A 25,821-nucleotide genomic window follows, 5' to 3' on the forward strand; every position below is an offset into this window, starting at 1 on the left:
AGGGGACGGGCCAGCACGGAGGAGGGGAAGGAAGGATTTATCTCCCGCTCTCCTCCGTAGCCGGCTATTGTGACTTTCGGTCTGCACGCGCGGTACACTGGTGTACCGCGAGTGCAGTCTGATTTTTCTCTCGCCCCATTCACTTGAATGGGTGCGAGAGAAAGAGTCTCGTATTACAGTCGCAGCATGCTGCGATTGTTTTCTCAGTCCGATTAGGGCTGAGAAAATAATCGCTCATGTGCGCTGACACACAGGCTAGAATTGGTGCGAGTGGAATGCGATGTTTTATCGCACTCCACTCGCACCGATTTTCTTAGGCCAGAGAGAGATATTTTCTGACAAGCAATGAATTTATCTCACTTCTGGGCATGCTCAGAAGTAAAAACCGAATCCGGTACATGCTTCCGGCATTTGATGCATGTCACTGGATTCGGCGTGCATAGACTTTCATTATGCACCATGCCGCATGCGGCGCTATGCAGTTTTTTGCTGCTGGCAAAAAACGTTCCTCTCTGCGTCCTGTGCGGCCGCCGGAGTGACGATTTTTGATGCAACCGGCAAAAAACGGATCAAATGCGAGTACATGCGGCACAATCCGGCGCTAATAAAAGTCTATGAGGAAAAACCGCACCCAGCGGCAAAAAAAAACGGATGCGTTTTTTCTGCAAAGCGCCGGATTGTGCCGCACTGCAAAAACCGGATGTGTGAAAGCAGCCTCAGACCCGCAACACACATCCGTGTAATTTGTACGTGTGCGGTACGTATTTGCACGTACCAGAGACACGGGGACCCATGTTATTCAATGGTAGATGGCACACACACGTAAAATCACACGGAACGTGTGTCCGTGTGGTAAGTACATGTGTGCGCTTTTCTACACGGACGACATGTCCGTTTTTGGCTGGCAGCACGCAGGCACGGACCCGCATTAGTCTATGGGTCCGTGCCTGCACGGACCGCACACTGAGTATGTCCGTGTTCAGCACGTATCGTCCGTGTCCGTTTTTCATCACGAAATATGAAACACTTGTTTCCAATCTATCAGGACAATTGAAAGCAAACAACACCAGGATCTCATGATGAATGATTAAAATCGTTAATTGGGTAAGAATGCGGGCCTTTAAAAACGGACAGCACACGGACAGCACACGTACGTATTTTATGTCAATACGGACATTCCACACGCACACACGGCTCGCATAAGCCATCACATGGATGCCATACGTACCGGAGAAACGCCCCTAAAAAACGGAACACGGACCCGAAAACCGGACCGTAAGACACGTACGTTTTTTTTGCGGAAGTGTGTTTTTTTAGGCCTAAGACTAATTTTTCAAAGGTTTTTGGACTGATGAAATGAGAGTACTTCTTGATGGGCCAGATGGATGGGCCAGAGGCTGGATCAGTAAAGGGCAGAGAGCTCCACTCCGACTCAGACACCAGCAAGGTGGAGGTGGGGTACTGCTATGGGCTGGTATCATTAAAGATGGTAGGCTGTTCAGTGTTATCATAAAGAAAGGTGGCTATATTGGTCACTAGTTTTTTGGGTTTTGTTTTTACGTGTCAGAAATGTTTATATCTAAATTTTGTACAGTTATATTGGCTTACCTGATGAAAATAAGTGATATGGAAATATATTTGTTTTTTATTTAGTTGCCTAATAATTCTGCACAGTAATAGTTACCTGCACAAACAGATATCCTCCTAAGATAGCCAAATCTAAAAAAAAACCCACTCCAACTTCCAAAAATATTAAGCTTTGATATTTATGAGTCTTTTGGGTTGATTGAGAACATAGTTGTTGATCAATAATAAAAAAAAATCCTCTAAAATACAACTTGCCTAATAATTCTACACACGGTGTACAGTTAGGTCCAGAAATATTTGGACAGTGACACAAGTTTTGTTATTTTAGCTGTTTACAAAAACATGTTCAGAAATACAATTATATATATAATATGGGCTGAAAGTGCACACTCCCAGCTGCAATATGAGAGTTTTCACATCCAAATCGGAGAAAGGGTTTAGGAATCATAGCTCTGTAATGCATAGCCTCCTCTTTTTCAAGGGACCAAAAGTAATTGGACAAGGGACTCTAAGGGCTGCAATTAACTCTGAAGGCGTCTCCCTCGTTAACCTGTAATCAATGAAGTAGTTAAAAGGTCTGGGGTTGATTACAGGTGTGTGGTTTTGCATTTGGAAGCTGTTGCTGTGACCAGACAACATGCGGTCTAAGGAACTCTCAATTGAGGTGAAGCAGAACATCCTGAGGCTGAAAAAAAAGATAAAATCCATCAGAGAGATAGCAGACATGCTTGGAGTAGCAAAATCAACAGTCGGGTACATTCTGAGAAAAAAGGAATTGACTGGTGAGCTTGGGAACTCAAAAAGGCCTGGGCGTCCACGGATGACAACAGTGGTGGATGATCGCCGCATACTTTTTTTTGTGAAGAAGAACCCGTTCACAACATCAACTGAAGTCCAGAACACTCTCAGTGAAGTAGGTGTATCTGTCTCTAAGGCAACAGTAAAGAGAAGACTCCATGAAAGTAAATACAAAGGGTTCACATCTAGATGCAAACCATTCATCAATTCCAAAAATAGACAGGCCAGAGTTAAATTTGCTGAAAAACACCATGAAGCCAGCTCAGCTCTGGAAAAGTATTCTATGGACAGATGAGACAAAGATCAACCTGTACCAGAATGATGGGAAGAAAAAAGTTTGGAGAAGAAAGGGAACTGCACATGATCCAAGGCACACCACATTCTCTGTAAAACATGGTGGAGGCAACGTGATGGCATGGGCATGCATGGCTTTCAATGGCACTGGGTCACTTGTGTTTATTGATGACATAACAGCAGACAAGCGTAGCCGGATGAATTCTGAAGTGTACCGGGATATACTTTCAGCCCAGATTCAGCCAAATGCCGCACAGTTGATCGGACGGCGCTTCATAGTACAGATGGACAAGGACCCCAAGCATACAGCCAAAGCTACCCAGGAGTTCATGAGTGCAAAAAAGTGGAACATTCTGCAATGGCCAAGTCAATCACCAGATCTTAACCCAATTGCGCATGCATTTCACTTGCTCAAATCCAGACTTAAGACGGAAAGACCCACAAACAAGCAAGACCTGAAGGCTGCGGCTGTAAAGGCCTGGCAAAGCATTAAGAAGGAGGAAACCCAGCTTTTGGTGATGTCCATGGGTTCCAGACTTAAGGCAGTGATTGCCTCCAAAGGATTCGCAACAAAATATTGAAAATAAAAATATTTTGTTTGGGTTTGGTTTATTTGTCCAATTACTTTTGACCTCCTAAAATGTGGAGTGTTTGTAAAGAAATGTGTACAATTCCTACAATTTCTATCAGATATTTTTGTTCAAACCTTCAAATTAAACGTTACAATCTGCACTTGAATTCTGTTGTAGAGGTTTCATTTCAAATCCAATGTGGTGGCATGCAGAGCCCAACTCGCGAAAATTGTGTCACTGTCCAAATATTTCTGGACCTAACTGTACATACAGCAAAAGACTTGGCTCTACTACATCTATATCAATCAAGGATTATATCAAAACTACACCAACACAAATCCTCCTGAGGAAATGCATGTGAAACCAGAGGCTGCAGGCCCGATATATGACACACGGTTAGGGTAAGTTCACACCGTGCATTTTTCGCGGCGTTTTTGCGCGTTTTTCGGGTGCGCAAAAAACTGATGTGCAGCCTTAGGCTATCAGGCACAATCCGGTTTGTGTCTGATGCAACGGATCCGTCTCAGATTGTGTAAAAACTGATGCAACGGATCTGGTAAAAAACGGGTCCTTTTTTTTTGTTTTTTTTTGCTGAGAGAGACCCTATCATCCCCGCACAAACGCCGGCACTATCGCCCCCATCATGACCGCACACACTGGCACTACCGCACGCATCATCGCTGCACACCCCGGCAGTGCCGCACGCATCATCACTGCACACACCTGCACTCCCGCACGCATCACTACCGCACGCATCATCACTGCACACGCAGGCACTACCGCACGCATCATCTCCGCACACCCCTGCAGTACCGCACACATCATCACCGCACACCCCTGCACTACCGCACGCATCATCACCGCACACGCAGGCACTACCACACACATCACCGCACACCCCTGCATTACCGCACGCATCATCACCGCACACCCCTGCACTACCGCACGCATCATCACCGCACACGCAGGCACTACCGCACACATCACCGCACACATCTGTACTCCCGCACGCATCATCACCGCACACATCTGTACTCCCGCACGCATCATCACCGCACAAAATGGCACTCCCGCACTCATCATCACCGCACACCCCGGCACTCCCGCACGCATCATCACCGCACCCACCCCCGCACGCACCATCACCGCACACCCCCGTACTACCGCACGCATCATCACCGCACCCACCTCGGCACTACCTCAGTGACGTTACCGCTGACCGCGCGATTCACTTCAGTTGCTGTGCGGAGCTGACAGAGAGCGGCGGTGTTCTACGGCCGCTCCTGTCAGCTTCATGTAGCAGAGCTGAAAGCGGCGCGGGACCTCTGTGGATTATTACGACCTGGAGGGGTATTTGGGGATTTTAATAAAGTGGTGAAAGGGGGTGTTTTTTTGTCTTTTATTCCAAATAAAGTATTTTTTTGGGTGTATGTGTTTATTTACTTTCACTTACAGGTTAATCATTGGGGTGTTTCATAGACGCCTGCCATGATTAACCCCTGCTTACCCCGATTGCCACCGCACCAGGGCAATTCGGGATGAGCCGAGTAGAGTCCCGGGACTGTCGCATCTAATGGCTGCGGCAATTCCGGGCGGCTGCTGGCTGATATTTTTAGGGTGGTGGGCTCCCCATAACGTGGGGCTCCCCATCCTGAGAATACCAGCATTCAGCCGTATCGCTTTATCTTGGCTGGTATCAAAATGGGGGGGGCCCGCACGCTGTTTTTTTTTTATTTTTTTTTTTTTACTGCAAGAAATATAGGCTGTGATTGGTTGCAGTGAGACAGCTGTCACTCATCGTGGGGGCGTGTCTGACTGCAACCAATCATAGGTGCCGGTAGGCGGGGAAAGCAGGGAATACGAGATTGAATAATGGGCGGCCGGCATTTTCAAATCAGGAGAAGCCGCCACAGCGTGACAGCCATGCAGCGCCGCATCGGTGAGTGGGTGAGAATGAAAGAGAGGCTGGGGCCACATGGGGCACTAATGCGATGCTCACATGACACTCGGCTCGCGTTGGCAGCACAGCAGGAGCTGAGTGTCATGCTAGTGTCCCTGCGTCTGAGTGCGGTCCGACTGTGCGAGCGGACCACAGCTGCAGGGGGTGGGCCAGCACGGAGGAGGGGAAGGAAGGATTTATCTCCCGCTCTCCTCCGTAGCCGGCTATTGTGACTTTCGGTCTGCACGCGCGGTACACTGGTGTACCGCGAGTGCAGTCTGATTTTTCTCTCGCCCCATTCACTTGAATGGGTGCGAGAGAAAGAGTCTCGTATTACAGTCGCAGCATGCTGCGATTGTTTTCTCAGTCCGATTAGGGCTGAGAAAATAATCGCTCATGTGCGCTGACACACAGGCTAGAATTGGTGCGAGTGGAATGCGATGTTTTATCGCACTCCACTCGCACCGATTTTCTTAGGCCAGAGAGAGATATTTTCTGACAAGCAATGAATTTATCTCACTTCTGGGCATGCTCAGAAGTAAAAACCGAATCCGGTACATGCTTCCGGCATTTGATGCATGTCACTGGATTCGGCGTGCATAGACTTTCATTATGCACCATGCCGCATGCGGCGCTATGCAGTTTTTTGCTGCTGGCAAAAAACGTTCCTCTCTGCGTCCTGTGCGGCCGCCGGAGTGACGATTTTTGATGCAACCGGCAAAAAACGGATCAAATGCGAGTACATGCGGCACAATCCGGCGCTAATAAAAGTCTATGAGGAAAAACCGCACCCAGCGGCAAAAAAAAACGGATGCGTTTTTTCTGCAAAGCGCCGGATTGTGCCGCACTGCAAAAACCGGATGTGTGAAAGCAGCCTCAGACCCGCAACACACATCCGTGTAATTTGTACGTGTGCGGTACGTATTTGCACGTACCAGAGACACGGGGACCCATGTTATTCAATGGTAGATGGCACACACACGTAAAATCACACGGAACGTGTGTCCGTGTGGTAAGTACATGTGTGCGCTTTTCTACACGGACGACATGTCCGTTTTTGGCTGGCAGCACGCAGGCACGGACCCGCATTAGTCTATGGGTCCGTGCCTGCACGGACCGCACACTGAGTATGTCCGTGTTCAGCACGTATCGTCCGTGTCCGTTTTTCATCACGAAATATGAAACACTTGTTTCCAATCTATCAGGACAATTGAAAGCAAACAACACCAGGATCTCATGATGAATGATTAAAATCGTTAATTGGGTAAGAATGCGGGCCTTTAAAAACGGACAGCACACGGACAGCACACGTACGTATTTTATGTCAATACGGACATTCCACACGCACACACGGCTCGCATAAGCCATCACATGGATGCCATACGTACCGGAGAAACGCCCCTAAAAAACGGAACACGGACCCGAAAACCGGACCGTAAGACACGTACGTTTTTTTTGCGGAAGTGTGTTTTAGGCCTAAGACTAATTTTTCAAAGGTTTTTGGACTGATGAAATGAGAGTACTTCTTGATGGGCCAGATGGATGGGCCAGAGGCTGGATCAGTAAAGGGCAGAGAGCTCCACTCCGACTCAGACACCAGCAAGGTGGAGGTGGGGTACTGCTATGGGCTGGTATCATTAAAGATGGTAGGCTGTTCAGTGTTATCATAAAGAAAGGTGGCTATATTGGTCACTAGTTTTTTGGGTTTTGTTTTTACGTGTCAGAAATGTTTATTTCTAAATTTTGTACAGTTATATTGGCTTACCTGATGAAAATAAGTGATATGGAAATATATTTGTTTTTTATTTAGTTGCCTAATAATTCTGCACAGTAATAGTTACCTGCACAAACAGATATCCTCCTAAGATAGCCAAATCTAAAAAAAAACCCACTCCAACTTCCAAAAATATTAAGCTTTGATATTTATGAGTCTTTTGGGTTGATTGAGAACATAGTTGTTGATCAATAATAAAAAAAATCCTCTAAAATACAACTTGCCTAATAATTCTACACACGGTGTACAGTTAGGTCCAGAAATATTTGGACAGTGACACAAGTTTTGTTATTTTAGCTGTTTACAAAAACATGTTCAGAAATACAATTATATATATAATATGGGCTGAAAGTGCACACTCCCAGCTGCAATATGAGAGTTTTCACATCCAAATCGGAGAAAGGGTTTAGGAATCATAGCTCTGTAATGCATAGCCTCCTCTTTTTCAAGGGACCAAAAGTAATTGGACAAGGGACTCTAAGGGCTGCAATTAACTCTGAAGGCGTCTCCCTCGTTAACCTGTAATCAATGAAGTAGTTAAAAGGTCTGGGGTTGATTACAGGTGTGTGGTTTTGCATTTGGAAGCTGTTGCTGTGACCAGACAACATGCGGTCTAAGGAACTCTCAATTGAGGTGAAGCAGAACATCCTGAGGCTGAAAAAAAAGATAAAATCCATCAGAGAGATAGCAGACATGCTTGGAGTAGCAAAATCAACAGTCGGGTACATTCTGAGAAAAAAGGAATTGACTGGTGAGCTTGGGAACTCAAAAAGGCCTGGGCGTCCACGGATGACAACAGTGGTGGATGATCGCCGCATACTTTTTTTTGTGAAGAAGAACCCGTTCACAACATCAACTGAAGTCCAGAACACTCTCAGTGAAGTAGGTGTATCTGTCTCTAAGGCAACAGTAAAGAGAAGACTCCATGAAAGTAAATACAAAGGGTTCACATCTAGATGCAAACCATTCATCAATTCCAAAAATAGACAGGCCAGAGTTAAATTTGCTGAAAAACACCATGAAGCCAGCTCAGCTCTGGAAAAGTATTCTATGGACAGATGAGACAAAGATCAACCTGTACCAGAATGATGGGAAGAAAAAAGTTTGGAGAAGAAAGGGAACGGCACATGATCCAAGGCACACCACATTCTCTGTAAAACATGGTGGAGGCAACGTGATGGCATGGGCATGCATGGCTTTCAATGGCACTGGGTCACTTGTGTTTATTGATGACATAACAGCAGACAAGCGTAGCCGGATGAATTCTGAAGTGTACCGGGATATACTTTCAGCCCAGATTCAGCCAAATGCCGCACAGTTGATCGGACGGCGCTTCATAGTACAGATGGACAAGGACCCCAAGCATACAGCCAAAGCTACCCAGGAGTTCATGAGTGCAAAAAAGTGGAACATTCTGCAATGGCCAAGTCAATCACCAGATCTTAACCCAATTGAGCATGCATTTCACTTGCTCAAATCCAGACTTAAGACGGAAAGACCAACAAACAAGCAAGACCTGAAGGCTGCGGCTGTAAAGGCCTGGCAAAGCATTAAGAAGGAGGAAACCCAGCTTTTGGTGATGTCCATGGGTTCCAGACTTAAGGCAGTGATTGCCTCCAAAGGATTCGCAACAAAATATTGAAAATAAAAATATTTTGTTTGGGTTTGGTTTATTTGTCCAATTACTTTTGACCTCCTAAAATGTGGAGTGTTTGTAAAGAAATGTGTACAATTCCTACAATTTCTATCAGATATTTTTGTTCAAACCTTCAAATTAAACGTTACAATCTGCACTTGAATTCTGTTGTAGAGGTTTCATTTCAAATCCAATGTGGTGGCATGCAGAGCCCAACTCGCGAAAATTGTGTCACTGTCCAAATATTTCTGGACCTAACTGTACATACAGCAAAAGACTTGGCTCTACTACATCTATATCAATCAAGGATTATATCAAAACTACACCAACACAAATCCTCCTGAGGAAATGCATGTGAAACCAGAGGCTGCAGGCCCGATATATGACACACGGTTAGGGTAAGTTCACACCGTGCATTTTTCGCGGCGTTTTTGCGCGTTTTTCGGGTGCGTTTTTGGCCTCAAAACTGCATGACTTTGCTTCCCCAGCAAAGTCTATGAGTTTTCAGTTTGTTGTCCGCACACAACTTTTTTTTTAAGCTGCATTTTTGAGCTTAAAAAAAAAATGGACATGTCAATTCTTTCCTGCGTTTTTCTGCGTTTTCCCCCCATGCAATGCATTGGAAAAACGCAGCAAAACGCAGAAGTCCAAAACGCAGCCAAAACCGCACCAAATCGCATGCGTTTTTTGCCTGTTTTTGTGCGATTTTAGCGGCCAAAAATCCACAAAAACGCAGCGTCAAAAAAACGCAGCGTGTGCACATAGCCTTAATGGGTATGTATTCTTATCTGGGTTTACCAAACTCTACATATCAGTCACTCTTATCAGCTCAGTACTTTTTCTTTACTTCTGTGGTGGTGCCTTGCTGGCTGTCTTGGACATAGGTCCCCTTGTAATTTTATTAAAAAAAAAAAAATAATAATATATACACACACAGCTCTGGCAAAAATTAAGAGACCACTGCAAAATTGTCAGTTTTTCTGATTTTCTCTTTATAGGTATATTTTTGAGTAAAATGTAAATTCTTTTATTCTATAAACTACTGACAACATGTCTCCGAATTTCCAAGCAATACATTTTGTATTTTTTTTCTGAAAAGGAAAAAATGGTCAAAATAACAAGACAATGCATTGCTTCCAGACCTCAAATAATGCAAAGAAAACAAGTTCATAATCATTTAGAAACAACAATACTAATATTGTTTTAACTCAGGAAGAGTTCAGAAATCAATATTTTGTGGAATAACCATGATTTTTAATCCCAGCTTTCATGCGCCTTGGCATGCTTTCCACCAGTCTTTCACACTGCTTTTGGGTGACCTTATGCCACTCCTGGTGCAAAAATTTAAGCAGTTTTTTGTTTGATGGCTTGTGACTATCCATCTTAGTCTTGATTACATTCCAGAGGTTTTCAATGGGGTTCAGGTCTGGAGATTGGGCTGGTCATGACAGGGTTTTGATGTGGTGGTCCTTCATCCACACATTGGTTGACCTAGCTGTGTGGCATGGCGCATTGTCCTGCTGGAAAAAACAGCCCTCAGAGTTGGGGAACATTGCCAGAGCAGAAGGAAGAAACTGTTTTTCAAGGATAACCTTGTATGTGGCTTGATTCATATGTCCTTTGCAAAGTTTAATCTGCCCAATTCCTGCCTTTCTGAAGCATCCCCAGATCATTATCAATCCTCCACCAAATTTCACAGTTGGTGCAAGACACTGTGGCTTGTACGCCTCTCCAGGTCTCCATCTTACCATTAGACGACCAGGTGTTGGGCAAAGCTGAAAATGAGACTCAGCAGAGATTACCTTACTCTAGAAATTGGGCAGATTAAACTTTGCGAAGGACGTAGGAATCAAGCCGCATACAAGATTATCCTGGAAAAACTCTGTGGACTGTTTTTTCCAGCAGGACAATGCGCCATGCCACACAGCTAGGTCAAGCAATGTGTGGATGAAAGACCACCACATCAAAACCCTGTCATGGCCAGCCCAATCTCCAGACCTGAACCTGATTGAAAACCTCTCATTCTTAATGTGCTCACCCATAAAAATTTAAAAGTGTATACTCCCCTCCGCTGTCAGTGTGGTTCCAGCGATGTCAGAAGCAGCATTACCAGGGCCCACATGACATTATTACACATGAGCTCTACACCCAATCGGAGCTGGCTTTCTTCTTCCTGCCCTCGGACAGTTAAGTATTTAACAGGAAGTGAGTGGCAGCCATAGCCCTCACTTTCTGTTGATTGCTTAAATGGCTGAATGCAGGGAGAAGGTAGCCGGCGCTGATTGGGTGCGGGGCTTGTGTGATGTAACAACCTCACATGAGCCCCAGGAGAACGAGTGATGTCAACACTGGAATGGTGCTCAGGAGATGACTGAGCTTTTTTTTATTTCATCAGGGGCAAACATGGGGAATGAGAAGGGGTTGTCTAAGTAGTGGACAACCCCTTTAAGAAAAGCAAATCCATGGGCAGATGATGTTGCCTGGTATTGTAGTTTCTAGTGACATCGGGTACCAACATTGTATTTCCCGATCAGTGTTCGGTCTCTTATTAATTGTGCCATCCATGCAGGACGTTTTCTGAGTGGCAATAAAGCAGTGCTGTAAACCACACTTGATGCCTCATGTAGGCCGTGTGCACACACTGAGTATTTGCAGAGTTTTCTGCACCAAAAACAAAAGTGGTAGAAAGAAAAACACTGCGTAAATTACATACATTGTTTTACTTTTTTTGGTGCATTTGTGTGCATTTTTTTCCCTGTTCATTTCAGTGCGTGAAAAACGCCTGCAAATACTGAAAAATGGTGGAGAAAGGTTGAACTAGATGGACCTAGGTCTTTTTTCATCCTATGTAACTGACGTGCTGCAGATTTGAAAAAACACTTAGAGGGTACGTTCCCATGATCCGGACACAGCATCATTCCTAGCTTAGAAATCAGTGAGGGACGCAGCGTCATTCCTCCTGTGGAGACGCGAGTGTTCTGGGCGGGAGAACGCAGCGTCTGTGTCCGTGATCAGGGTTCTCTGTGGAGAACACTCGCGCTTCTGCAGCATAAATTGACATGCTGCGGCTTGGGAAGCCATGCTGTCTGTCAGTTCACACTGCGTAGATAAGAAGCACAGTGGGCATGTGATGTCTATAAATCCATCCACAGTGCTTGTACTGTACAATGCAGCGTTTTGGAAGCAGCAAAAACTGATTATGGGAACGTGCTCTTATGGTTCTATTCTGCAAAGGAAAAATAAACGACGTGCATTAATTTAAAGGGAACCTGTCACTTTGTTGCACTATAAGCTGCGGCCACCACCACCGGGCTCTTATATACAGCATTCTAACATGCTGTATATAAGAGCCCAGGCCGGGGATATAACATAAAAAACACTTTATAATACTCACCTAACGGTCGCGCGGTGGGCCTTATGGGCGTCTACGTTGTCCAGTGCGGACGTCTCCTCTTTTGGCCATCTTCATCCTCTTTCTGAAGCCTGTGTGCATGACGCACTACAATACTTTGATCTGTCCTGCTCAGGACCTGAATGCCGGCGAGTGTGGATGACGTTAGACCTGTCATGCACTGCAGCTAGAGAAGGAGCACAAAGATGGCCAAAAGAGGCAATGCCGGACTATGAAGACGCCCATTAGGCCCACCGCGTGATCGTTAGGTAAGTATTATAAAGTGTTTTTTATGTTCTACACAGCGGCCTGGGCTCTTATATACAGCATGTTAGAATGCTGTATATAAGAGCCCGGTCATGGTGGCCGCAGCTTATAAGCCGAAAAAGTGGTGACAGGTTCCCTTTAAGAACTTAAATTCACTTTGTTGGTAAAGTGCAGCACTTTTTACCATAGAAAAAAAAACGTGAAAAAGCCATTAAGATGCGTTTAACCTGCTAGATTATAGCGGACGGCGCTCGTTTCATGATAATCTTCCAGTGAAGCGGCCGCCGATCACCCAAGGAATAAGAAAAATGCTTTCAGTGGGTAAAATGGTCTTTTGACCTGGACAATTGTTCTCGGCAGCACATTGTCCTGTGTAAACAGCTCGCGCTGCGGAGAGCAATGGCGGCCTGTGTGGTCTAGTATAGATCCTCAGTAATCAGGCGATTACACGACTGATGATCAGGAAATAGTCATCGCTCGGCGCTCGTTAGGGCTGTTGGTCGCTCTGTATAACGGGATCTCTCTGGAATGGAAACGCGTGGGCGCGTATTTGGCGTTAGATGTAAGGCTACTTTCACACTTGCGTTGAACGGTATCCGTTGCATTGCGTTGTGTAACGGATGCAACGGATGTGTTGCATATAGTGACACAACGGATGCAACGGATGCTGCAAAACAACGCAATTCGTTTTGATTTTTTTTTTTTTTTTCCCGGTTTTACCAGCGGCAGACTATAGTGAACGATCAGCTGATCGTTCCCTGCAGCCGGCCGCCGGGTGATCAGCTGATCGCTCCCTGCAGCCGGCCGCCGGGTGATCAGCTGATCGCTCCCTGCAGCCGGCCGCCGGGTGATCAGCTGATCGCTCCCTGCAGCCGGCCGCCGGGTGATCAGCTGATCGCTCCCTGCAGCCGGCCGCCGGGTGATCAGCTGATCGCTCCCTGCAGCCGGCCGCCGGGTGATCAGCTGATCGCTCCCTGCAGCCGGCCGCCGGGTGATCAGCTGATCGCTCCCTGCAGCCGGCTGCCGGGTGATCAGCTGATCGCTCCCGGCCGCCGGGTGATCAGCTGATCGCTCCCTGCAGCCGGCCGCCGGGTGATCAGCTGATCGCTGTCACTTGCCGGCGCCCGGGCATGCCGGCGGGCGGGCGCTCAGCTGAGCGCTGTGACTTGCCGGCGGCCGGGCATGCTGGTGGCCGGTCATTCAGCTGAGCGCTGTCGCTTGCCGACGGCCGGGCGCTCAGCTGAATGTTCGGCCACCGCGAGCCAAAATAAAGTTTGATTTAAAAAAAAAAAAAAAAAAAAAAAAAAAAAAGAGCATGCGCAGTGAAATCCAGAGGATTCCGCTGCTCAAAATAACGTTACATGCTGCGTTCCTCCCGCTGGGCGGAAGCAACGGAGCGTCGCCCAGCGGAAGCAAGGCAGCTCCTTTTGGTACAATCCGTCAACCATACAAGTCTATGGGAAACAGCGGAATCCGTTAACGGATTCCGCTGTTTCCCAAAAGGGCGGATTGTAACGGAAGGAAAATAACGCAAGTGTGAAAGTACCCTAAGGCCGCGGTCGCCTGTGTTTGTGTTGTAGACTCCATTATGAGGCTGAGATGTAGATTTCATAAAAAAGACAAGTATTCTGCATTCACACCCTGGTGGTAAAGCGACGATCACTATGCTAGCTGATGGCGGCCATCATGGCACGGCCATTATTACTCTGGTTTCTATATACAGTATTATAAAGCAATAATTTGCAGACATCACCGGCTCACACAAAAGCTGCAGAGCCCTGGTGGGCTAGAGACCAGGCATAAGGCGCTCACACTAGGAGCACAGCTCTGCCAGCTCCAGAGCCACAATGTGCGCGCCCGTGCACTGCACTAACTACCTCAGAGCACAACGCACAGGGAGGCGGGAGCCGAGCAGTGAGTGCCGCAGGCGTCTACCTGAGACTGCACTGCCTGCGCCATACGTGCTCCAGTATATATAATACACGCAGGCATATTAGCGCCGCCGCCTGAGGATAGTGCGCAGTATAACGGCCGCATTCCCGCCGGCGGAGGCTACAAAGGGTAATTCACCGCTTTACCGGGCGCTGTTCCCTGAGCGCATGCGCAGCTGCGATCACTCTGTAGTTTACTCGGTGGAACGTTGAGCCGCGCTCGTTACCAGTAATGGCGTCATTGTAGAAAGCAGCATTATCACAGCAGACGCGTGTCTGTGAGCGGAACTACAGGGGAGGCAGAAGCTGTATAGATATAATGTAATGCACGGACACAACCACTAGAGCTCCCCAGACCCCTCCTGCAGACACGGCGCCGAAATAGCTCAGTTGGGAGAGCGTTAGACTGAAGATCTAAAGGTCCCTGGTTCGATCCCGGGTTTCGGCAGCAGAGGATCTATTTTCTTACTGCTATTTATTTGACATAATAATCGCTTGTGCTCAATATATGACGTGTTTGAGTTTTTTATGTCTTTGTTATGTCACAGTGATTGGGTTTGTACTGTGTATATTGTGCTTTGTATATTGTGCTTTGTATATTGTACTTTGTATACTGTGTATACTGTCTATTGTGCTTTGTATACTGTGTATATTGTGTATATTGTCTATTGTGCTTTGTATACTGTGTATACTTTGTATATTGTGCATATTGTACTTTGTATACTGTGTATATTGTGCTGTGTATATTGTGCATATTGGGCTTTATATCTTGTCCATAATTTGTATATTGTGATGTGTAAATTGTGCTTTGTAAACTGTGTATATTGTGTATACTGTATATATTGTGCTTTGTATACACTGTATATTGTGCTTTGTTTTTTGTGCATACTGTGTATATTGTGCCTCGTATATTGTATATATTGTGTAAATTGTGCTTTGTATACTGTGTATATTGTGCTCTGTATACTGTGTATATTGTGCTTTGTACATTGAGTATATTGTGCTGTGTATACTGTCTATTGTGCTTTCTATACTGTGTATATTGTGCTTTGTACATTGTGTATATTGTGCTGTGTATGCTGTCTATTGTGCTTTCTATACTGTGTATATTGTGCTGTGTATGCTGTCTATTGCGCTTTGTATACTGTGTATATTGTGCTTTGTACATTGTGTATATTGTGCTGTGTATACTGTCTATTGTGCTTTCTATACTGTGTATATTGTGCTTTGTACATTGTGTATATTGTGCTGTGTATGCTGTCTATTGCGCTTTGTATACTGTGTATATTGTGCTTTGTACATTGTGTATATTGTGCTGTGTATACTGTCTATTGTGCTTTCTATACTGTGTATATTGTGCTTTGTACATTGTGTATATTGTGCTGTGTATGCTGTCTATTGCGCTTTGTATACTGTGTATATTGTGCTTTGTACATTGTGTATATTGTGCTGTGTATACTGTCTATTGTGCTTTCTATACTGTGTATATTGTGCTTTGTACATTGTGTATATTGTGCTGTGTATGCTGTCTATTGTGCTTTGTATACTGTGTATATTGTGCTTTGTACATTGTGTATATTGTCCTGTCTATGCTGTCTATTGTGCTTTGTTTACTGTGTATATTGTGCTCTGTATACTGTGTATATTGTGCTTTGTACATTGTGTATATTGTGCTGTGTATTCTGTCTATTGTGCTTTCTATACTGTGTATATTGTGCTTTGTACATTGTGTATATTGTGCTGTGTATGCTGTCTATTGTGCTTTCTATACTGTGTATATTGTGCTGTGTATGCTGTCTATTGTGCTTTGTATACTGTGTATATTGTGCTTTGTACATTGTGTATATTGTGCTGTGTATACTGTCTATTGTGCTTTCTATACTGTGTATATTGTGCTTTGTACATTGTGTATATTGTGCTGTGTATGCTGTCTATTGTGCTTTGTATACTGTGTATATTGTGCTTTGTACATTGTGTATATTGTCCTGTCTATGCTGTCTATTGTGCTTTGTTTACTGTGTATATTGTGCTCTGTATACTGTGTATATTGTGCTTTGTACATTGTGTATATTGTGCTGTGTATGCTGTCTATTGTGCTTTCTATACTGTGTATATTGTGCTTTGTACATTGTGTATATTGTGCTGTGTATGCTGTCTATTGTGCTTTCTATACTGTGTATATTGTGCTTTGTACATTGTGTATATTGTGCTGTGTATGCTGTCTATTGTGCTTTGTATACTGTGTATATTGTGTATATTGTCTATTGTGCTTTGTATACTGTGTATACTTTACTTTGTATATTGTGCATATTGTACTTTGTATACTGTGTATATTGTGCTGTGTATATTGTGCATATTGGGCTTTATATCTTGTCCATAATTTGTATATTGTGATGTGTAAATTGTGCTTTGTAAACTGTGTATATTGTGTATACTGTATATATTGTACTTTGTATACACTGTATATTGTGCTTTGTTTTTTCTGCATACTGTGTATATTGTGCCTCGTATATTGTATATATTGTGTAAATTGTGGTTTGTATACTGTGTATATTGTGCTGTGTATACTGTGTATATTGTGTTTTGTACATTGTGTATATTGTGCTGTGTATGCTGTCTATTGTGCTTTCTATACTGTGTATATTGTGCTTTGTACATTGTGTATATTGTGCTGTGTATACTGTCTATTGTGCTTTGTATATTGTGCTGTGTATACTGTATATATTGTGCTTTGTATATTGTGTATATTGTGCTGTGTATACTGTCTATTGTGCTTTGTATATTGTGTATATTGTACTTTGTATACTGTGTATATTGTGCTCTGTATATTGTGTATACTGTCTATTGTGCTTTGTATACTTGTATATTTTACTTTGTATACTGTGTATATTGTGCTTTGTATACTGTGTATATTGTGTATATTGTGCTGTGTATACTGTCTATTGTGCTTTGTATATTGTGTATATTGTACTTTGTATACTGTGTATATTGTGCTGTATATATTGTGTATACTGTCTATTATGCTTTGTATACTGTGTATATTTTACTTTGTATACTGTGTATATTGTACTTTGTATACTGTGTATATTGTGCTGTGTATATTGTGCATATTGGGCTTTGTATCTTGTCCATAATTTGTATATTGAGTTTTGTAAATTGTGCTTTGTATACTGTGTATATTGTGCTTTGTACATTGTGTATATTGTGCTGTGTATGCTGTCTATTGTGCTTTGTATACTGTGTATATTGTGCTTTGTACATTGTGTATATTGTGCTGTGTATGCTGTCTATTGTGCTTTGTATACTGTGTATATTGTGCTTTGTACATTGTGTATATTGTGCTGTGTATACTGTCTATTGTGCTTTCTATACTGTGTATATTGTGCTTTGTACATTGTGTATATTGTGCTGTGTATGCTGTCTATTGTGCTTTGTATACTGTGTATATTGTGCTTTGTACATTGTGTATATTGTCCTGTCTATGCTGTCTATTGTGCTTTGTATACTGTGTATATTGTGCTTTGTACATTGTGTATATTGTGCTGTGTATGCTGTCTATTATGCTTTGTATACTGTGTATATTGTGCTGTGTATGCTGTCTATTGTGCTTTGTATACTGTGTATATTGTGCTTTGTACATTGTGTATATTGTGCTGTGTATGCTGTCTATTGTGCTTTGTATACTGTGTATATTGTGCTTTGTACATTGTGTATATTGTGCTGTGTATGCTGTCTATTGTGCTTTGTATACTGTGTATATTGTGCTGTGTATGCTGTCTATTGTGCTTTGTATACACTGTATATTGTGCTTTGTTTATTGTGCATACTGTGTATATTTTGCCTCGTATATTGTATATATATATTGTGTATATTGTACTTTGTATACTGTGTATAGTGTGCTTTGTTTATTGTACATACTATATTGTGCCTCGTATATTGTGTATATATTTTGTATATTGTGTTACATATTGTGCTGTGCTGCTGCCTTTATTGTTTCTGGTCACAGCACCTATGAAACCACTGAAAACCCTGGCATTCAGGCTGGGGTACACAGGAAGCTCCTGCACCACTTTTTAACCCCAAAATGACAGTTTTATTGGGGGGAGGTGTTGCCAAGTTGCACATTATCAGCCATTATTTTTCCTTTTTTACTACTGACGCGCCTGTTTTATGTTGGAGAATTTGTATTTTATTTCAATGCAATTCAACACAAATCTAGAAAAGAGCAAATGTATTTATCGTGATGGTCTTTGCTCTTTTTGTGTAATGATTGCTTAAGAAATTTCAGAATGTTTGCAGTTTTTTTTCTGGGGGATTTAGGCTGTGTGCGCACGTTGCGTTTTTTCCCGCGTTAACGCTGCGTTTTGAACTGCAGCGTTTTAGTGCCAAATTGCATGCGTTCTGCTTCCCCAGCAAAGTCTATGAGAAGTCCGAAAATTCAATGCGCACGCTGTGTTTTTAAACGCAGCGTTTTGGATGCCAAAAATCGCTGCGGAAGAAAAAGCAGCATGTCACTTCTTTTGTGCGTTGTAGCTGCGTTCTCCACCCATTGAAATCAATGATGTGGGTCAAAACGCAACCAAAATGCACTTGGACTGCATTTTTGTTGCGTTCCGCATGCTTTGTTGGGAAACAAAACGCAAGTCTTTCAGTCTCTCTCTGTCGATGTCGGTCAATCTCTCTCTGTCCGTCGGTCGGACTCTCCCTCTCTTTTTCATACTCACTGATCATCGGTGTTGCGCTGCATGGCTGTCACACTGCTCCGGAGGCTTTTCGTCTTTTGAAGATGCCAGCCGCTTATTATTCCATCTCGTATTCACTGCTTTCCCCGCCCACCGGTGCCTATGATTGGTTGCAGTCAGACACGCCCCCATGCTGAGGGACAGCTGTCTCGCTGCAACCAATCACAGCCGCCGGTGGGTGGGTCTATATCGTGTAGTAAAATAAATAAATAACAAAAAACGACGTGCGGTCCCCCCAATTTTGATACCAGCCAAGGTAAAGCCACAAGGCTGAGGGCCGGTATTCTCAGGATGTGGAGCTCCACGTTATGGCGAGCCCCCCAGCCTAACAATATCAGCCAGCAGCCACCCGGAATTGCCGCATCCATTAGATGCAACAGTCCCGGGACTTTACCCGGCTCATCCCGAATTGCCCTGGTGCAGTGGCAATCGGGGTAATAAGGAGTTAATGGCAGCTCATAGCTGCCACTAGGTCCTAGGTTAATCATGGCACGCGTCTCCCCGAGATACCTTCCATGATTAACCTGTAAGTTAAAGAAAATAAACACATACACCCAAAAAATCCTTTATTTGGAATAAAAGACAAAAAACATCCTCTTTCACCACTTTATTAATCCCCAAACACCCATCCAGGTCCCATGTAATCCACATGAGGTCCCACAACGCTTTCAGCTCTGCTACATGAAGCTGACAGGAGCGGCCACAGACCACGACCGCTCTCTGACAGCTCCACGCAGCAACTGAAGTGAGCCATGCGATCAGCAATGACGCCACTCAGGTTACCCGCAGCCACCGCTGGATCCTCCAACTGTGACAGCAAGTTGCCCGAGTGATTGAAGTGAGCAGTGCGATCAGCGATGACGTCACTCAGGTTACCCGCGGCCACCGCTCTCAGGTGGAGGACTCCAGCTGTGGCCGCGGGTAACCTGAGTAACGGCACCACTGATCTCGCTGCTCACTTCAGTCACTCGGGATTTGCGGTCACCGGTGAGTTCTTCACGGGTGATCGCTAATCAGGACGTGGCACACAGACAGAGCCGCGGGATGACAATGAGGTTGGGTGAAGTTCATCCGAGTTCATTCTCATCGCGCGACTCTGTCTGTGTTTGCTGTCAGCGGGCATGTAGCAGAGCTGAATTGCCGTGGGACCGCACTGTCTAAAATGCATGCAAAACGCATCCAAAATGCATGCGTTTTGGATGCATTATTTTTGGCAAACGCAGTGTTTACATTTGTCCAGTCTGCCAGAGGGTGCGCTTTTTTTCTGCACGTGACAGAATGCAGCATTCGCACATACCCTTATAGTTTGTTTTTTCCTAATGTTAAAGGTGCACTGCGACATTTCTTTTATTATCCGCTCTTTGGATCAGTAATATCTGTAGTGGTACCACACTTACCAACAGACAGCCCGCAGCCCGGCTCACAGCATCTTCTCTGGACCGCTGGTCACTTTCTCATGGAAATCTATGAGATCCAGATCGAGGAGCCCATGCACATAATATTATATAAGATTATATTATCACCTTCCTAATGAAACATCCCCATCATGACATGTCACTCACTGACAGATATGATGAACCCTGAAGCTCAGTTATGGCGGCTCATTGAGTGTTAAATATGTGAAAGAGGGAAGACAGAGTGGTGTGAAAAAGCTTCTTTCCTTTCATCACATTGCTGACCTGTTAAGAAAGCGACATCAAAAGTTATAACTGCAGACAAGAGACCTGCCCTACCCATTATCAAAATAAATTGGATGGTCCACTAAAGCCTGCTTTACACGTTGCAATTTCGCATACGATATCATATGCGATTTGCAACACCCCCATCGTATGTGTGGCACGTTCAATTTGTTGAACGTGCCGCACAAACGAATAACCCCCGTCACACGTACTTACCCGTCCATACGACCTCGATGTGGGCGGCGAACGTCCACTTCCTGGAGTGGGAGGGACGTTTGGCGTCACATCAACGTCATGCGGCAGCCGGCCAATAGTAGCGGAGGGGCGGAGCTGAGCGGGACGTAAACATCCCGCCCACCTCTTCCTTCCGCATTGTGGGCCGGGAGCCGTAGGACGTAGGTAAGATGTGTTCATCGTTCCCGGGGTGTCACACACTGCAATGTGTGCTACCCCGGGTACGATGAACAATATGATATGCAATTCTAGAGAAAGGTACGATGTGTATGCGATGAACGTTTTACCGTTCAATCGCAATCGCACGTACCTGTCACACACTGCAATGTACCTTACAATGCCGGATGTGCGTCACTTACGACGTGACCCCGCCGACACATGGTAAGATACATTGCAGCGTGTAAAGCAGGCTTTAGGGATTAAAGTTGTAGCCTCATTTAGACTACCACTGGTCATATTTTCGGCTTGTCTTTCTTTATAAGCCAGTACCAGGGGCGTAACGGTTGTGGTTGCTGAGCTCGCCACCAGGCCTGTACTGCGGGGAGGCTTCCAGTGCCGATCCAGCAGATGGGTCCCAGGAATATATCTGGATGGAGCCCAGGATGTGGGCCATATATACCTGCATGGGGCCCAGTATGGGGTTCATATATACTGGGATGGGGGGAATATTAGTACAGGATGGAGGACATTACTACATAATGGGGGGTCAACACATATGTCTTTAAAGGATTTAGAATGCTAAAAGGGCCCATACAGCTGATCAACATCAGGAGGGGAGCAGATCCAAATCTTGCATTGGGGCCCATCAGACTCTGTTTTGGTGAACTTAAATAGTCCTTGTTTCTCACTACCAACCATTCCCCAAACACTACATAGCCCCCTTAGGTTCTGTGGCTTTCATTAGCAAAGTCATCTGTTTATTACGGTGTTGGGAGCGTGGGACCCAATGGATCAGCTGATTTCTCCCACAGCCACATTTTAAATGGGTTTCTCTCTGCTGAAAATACATATCTGCCTCCGTCAATAAAGCACTCTATATGTTTCATCAACATAATCATTTTATTATACTGTATGTGGAATAATATAATATAATAATACAATATAATGTGGAATAATCACAAACCATAGAATAATGGTAATTAACCCCTTCACGACAGGGACAATTTACGTTTTTGCACTTTAGTTTTACCTCCCCTTCTTCCCAAAGCCATAAATGTTTCATTTTTTTGTCCACATCTAAATATAAGGGCTAATTTTTTGCAGGACAAGTTGTAACTTTTGGATGGCACCATTTATTTTACCACCTAGTGTACTGGAAAACTGGGAAAAAAATTCCAAATAGGCAGAAATTGCGGGGAAAAAAACCCTATTCCGTCATGGTTTTTTGGGGAATTGTTTTTATGAGGTACATGACTTTGCAAAACGATTCTCCTCATCATTAAAAGTGCAGTGATACCAAAGATGTCCAGTTTTTTTATTTTAGTGGCAAAAAAAATTGGACCAGCTCAATTTAAATAACAAGTATAATGTAAGTACAGTTAGGTCCAGAAATATTTGGACAGTGACACAAGTTTTGTTATTTTAGCTGTTTACAAAAACATGTTCAGAAATACAATTATATATATAATATGGGCTGAAAGTGCACACTCCCAGCTGCAATATGAGAGTTTTCACATCCAAATCGGAGAAAGGGTTTAGGAATCATAGCTCTGTAATGCATAGCCTCCTCTTTTTCAAGGGACCAAAAGTAATTGGACAAGGGACTCTAAGGGCTGCAATTAACTCTGAAGGCGTCTCCCTCGTTAACCTGTAATCAATGAAGTAGTTAAAAGGTCTGGGGTTGATTACAGGTGTGTGGTTTTGCATTTGGAAGCTGTTGCTGTGACCAGACAACATGCGGTCTAAGGAACTCTCAATTGAGGTGAAGCAGAACATCCTGAGGCTGAAAAAAAAGAAAAAATCCAGCAGAGAGATAGCAGACATGCTTGGAGTAGCAAAATCAACAGTCGGGTACATTCTGAGAAAAAAAGAATTGACTGGTGAGCTTGGGAACTCAAAAAGGCCTGGGCGTCCACGGATGACAACAGTGGTGGATGATCGCCGCATACTATCTTTGGTGAAGAAGAACCCGTTCACAACATCAACTGAAGTCCAGAAAACTCTCAGTGAAGTAGGTGTATCTGTCTCTAAGTCAACAGTAAAGAGAAGACTCCATGAAAGTAAATACAAAGGGTTCCCATCTAGATGCAAACCATTCATCAATTCCAAAAATAGACAGGCCAGAGTTAAATTTGCTGAAAAACACCTCATGAAGCCAGCTCAGTTCTGGAAAAGTATTCTATGGACCGATGAGACCAAGATCAACCTGTACCAGAATGATGGGAAGAAAAAAGTTTGGAGAAGAAAGGGAACGGCACATGATCCAAGGCACACCACATCCTCTGTAAAACATGGTGGAGGCAACGTGATGGCATGGGCATGCATGGCTTTCAATGGCACTGGGTCACTTGTGTTTATTGATGACATAACAGCAGACAAGAGTAGCCGGATGAATTCTGAAGTGTACCGAGATATACTTTCAGCCCAGATTCAGCCAAATGCCGCAACGTTGATCGGACGGCGCTTCATAGTACAGATGGACAATGACCCCAAGCATACAGCCAAAGCTACCCATGAGTTCATGAGTGCAAAAAAGTGGAACATTCTGCAATGGCCAAGTCAAACACCAGATCTTAACCCAATTGAGCATGCATTTCACTTGCTCAAATCCAGACTTAAGACGGAAAGACCCACAAACAAGTAAGACCTGAAGGCTGCGGCTGTAAAGGCCTGGCAAAGCATTAAGAAGGAGGAAACCCAGCGTTTGGTGATGTCCATGGGTTCCAGACTTAAGGCAGTGATTTCCTCCAAAGGATTCGCAACAAAATATTGAAAATAAAAATATTTTGTTTGGGTTTGGTTTATTTGTCCAATTACTTTTGACCTCCTAAAATGTGGAGTGTTTGTAAAGAAATGTGTACAATTCCTACAATTTCTATCAGATATTTTTGTTCAAACCTTCAAATTAAACGTTACAATCTGCACTTGAATTCTGTTGTAGAGATTTCATTTCAAATCCAATGTGGTGGCATGCAGAGCCCAACTCGCGAAAATTGTGTCACTGTCCAAATATTTCTGGACCTAACTGTACATATAGTAGGCCACAGGGGCATTTAATAACGTACACCAAAAAAAAAAGTTTCACAAGTAAAGAAACCTCTAATGGGGTAACCCCGACCGCTGTAGGGATGCAAAACCTTTTCACCTTTTAAAACATTACTACACTGTGGACAACTTAAACATGGGAATGTGCCTTGTCTCTGAGTAAGTAAGTGGGTTTGAATGGGTCCAGTCGAACTGGTGCCCATATCAGCCCTCACTAATTTGTTACTAAGATTAGACGGACGTCTAAAACAAGGAAGAAAAGGTAATTTAAATTCTTCTACCTCCGGGTACCCTTTATGTAAGATGTTCCAATGGCTTCTGATAAACTTATGAATTTTATAGGAAAAGGGATGGTAAGTATGTACAAAAGCTAGACGTTTGTCTTTAGTCTTACAAACTGAAGATTCAGTACTGATACTAGCACTATTCAAAACCTCCTTTGGATACCCCCTAGCCAGAAACTTAGCTCTCATTTCCTGTAATCTGATATTTTTGGTCTCCTGTTGATTGACAATCCTATGTATGTATCCTAAGAAATTGAGACTTAGGTATGGAATTTCACATGGCTTTGGGATGGCAATTGTCATATGAAAGTAAGTTGTTCCTGTCAGTAGACTTTGTATACAGATTGGTTTGTAAGTGCCCATCATCCAATTTCGTGATTGTGACATCTAAGAAATTAATATGATGTAAATCATGATGTATAACAAATTGGAGTTCAGGCCAAATACTGTTAATATAATTATGACATTTTCTGGTGATTCAGCATGGCACAGTATTTGGTTCCTTTTTTCTGTTCTCTTAGCATTCATTTATATCTTATATTTCCTCTCCTTATTCTTAGGAGGACATTGTATCTGCTAGTGAAGTGGCTCAACTGACAGATCATTTGTTTTGTCCTTTTTTTTCCCTTTTTCTATGTTTTTTGACATTTTGTATGTCATCCTTATGGTCAATGTATTATTGCTAATTGATGGAATATTTCTGCCTTTCTTTGATACCATGATTGTATTATGTCATTATACATATGTCTGTATCTATCTAAAGTTTTTTTTCTGTATTTCTTCTGTTATAGTGTTATCTGATGAAGGTCGGAAGACCGAAAATTGATAAAAATTAACACAAAATTGCGTTCTTGACAAAAATTTAAAATTAAAAAATAAAAAATAATTTCATTTAATGCTCTGAGTGCTGGATTTTTTGATATTTTTTGATACGGGGTGGGACCCTATCTAAGCACCAGCGTATAAGGAGTGCCAGCTTTCTATATTTATATAGCTGTGTAATGTCACCTGGCATCAAGCCCAGGGATTAGTAATCTAATCTATCAGACACCCCCATTACTAAAAAATTATAAATGTCCACTTATATACACTTCAATTGGACTTTTACTACCACAAGTTGGCATTGGTAAATCACCAACCAAGAAAGAAGTGAAACCTCACCAATTAACTATGAAATTTTCAATATTTTATTTTCAAATTCATTCAATTACAAAAACCACAAGAGAGCCACCTGGGGGGCGCATGATTCCAGATACAATATTATAATTATCCTATCCATCCTAGGCAGTTTTATCACTGTGTATTGCAAAATAACAAACTGACAGAAACTGGCCTTACATCAAATCAGTCTGATATTAGTACATATAAGTGACAATCACTTTGTATTGATCTATAATTGATAAGGTAGACATATACATCTTTTGAGAAAGCGCGTGGCGAAACGTACGTCAGGGGTGGTGGGACGCTTGACTAGTCAGCTTATTGTTGA

The 25,821-nt window shown here is 43.6% G+C and overlaps 1 non-coding gene across 1 annotated transcript; it reads left to right on the plus strand.

Annotated features, from left to right (window-relative positions):
* Window positions 1-14,564: 14,564 nt before the first annotated feature.
* On the plus strand, window positions 14,565-14,637 carry TRNAF-GAA (transfer RNA phenylalanine (anticodon GAA)). The gene has a single exon. It is a non-coding gene; the product is annotated as a tRNA-Phe (tRNA).
* The last annotated feature ends 11,184 nt before the right edge of the window (window positions 14,638-25,821 follow it).

Source organism: Anomaloglossus baeobatrachus, chromosome 2, assembly GCF_048569485.1.
Source record: "Anomaloglossus baeobatrachus isolate aAnoBae1 chromosome 2, aAnoBae1.hap1, whole genome shotgun sequence".
NCBI classification, from domain to species: domain Eukaryota; kingdom Metazoa; phylum Chordata; class Amphibia; order Anura; family Aromobatidae; genus Anomaloglossus; species Anomaloglossus baeobatrachus.